This window comes from Halyomorpha halys, unplaced genomic scaffold, assembly GCF_000696795.3.
Source record: "Halyomorpha halys isolate HHAL.00 unplaced genomic scaffold, Hhal_1.1 Scaffold132.1, whole genome shotgun sequence".
NCBI lineage: Eukaryota > Metazoa > Arthropoda > Insecta > Hemiptera > Pentatomidae > Halyomorpha > Halyomorpha halys.
Genome location: NW_027109437.1, coordinates 470,648 through 471,360, shown reverse-complemented (window position 1 = coordinate 471,360; position 713 = coordinate 470,648). Strand labels below are relative to the sequence as shown.

The window sequence follows — 713 nt, the reverse complement described above, 5'->3', positions numbered from 1 at the left end:
AAAATGTATTATATTAACTAATAATAATATTTCTCATATATATTATAATAATATTGATGCTCAATCGATGAATCAGGTTATTTCAGATAATTTTCACTTTATATATAACATAAAGGTAAAATTTAGCTTCAATTTCTTTTCATTTCACATTTCTTTAAAGGGCTCTCTACACGGTCAATCGGAATGATAGTAAAACCAAAGATTGACATTCAGATTGTAAAGTTAAGACTGATGGTTTACAGAAAAAAATTTGTATGATTGTATGTCAGAATTTTTTTCTTAATCCATTATTATTACCTCTACACGATCAATCTGGACTTCTATCTTCAATATTAGTGTCATTCCGAATGATCGTTCCCTATGAACGGTAAAAGTAGTATAAGTTAGAAATCATGGATTCAGAGATAAACCAGCACAATGGGGAAGCAACAGATGTGTACCACCAACTCCGAAACGTTATAATTGGCAAAAAAGAAGTGGAGTTCAAAACAAAGATGACGGTGTATAAACAAATCTTTATATCTAAGATGAGTTATGCCGCTAAAATTTGGCCGAATATTAAAAAATTCGAAAGCCGAATACAGTCTACAGGAATGAAGTACCTGAGGAAAGAATAAGAGAAAAAATATACAAAAAAAAAATAATCTGGTTCGGCCATGTTCAAAGAATACCGATTAAAAGATTCCCAAAACTCGTAAGGTAAAAAACGACCA

At 30.4% G+C, this 713-nt stretch overlaps 1 protein-coding gene across 1 annotated transcript in view; it reads left to right on the top strand.

Moving 5' to 3' along the window:
- The window catches only part of LOC106678270 (zwei Ig domain protein zig-8), a gene marked incomplete at its 5' end in the record, with an annotated part of 249,351 nt that extends 249,229 nt beyond the window's left edge, over nt 1-122 (top strand). The window contains 1 exon segment of the mRNA XM_067047614.1: nt 1-122.
- Nucleotides 123-713: the final 591 nt, after the last annotated feature.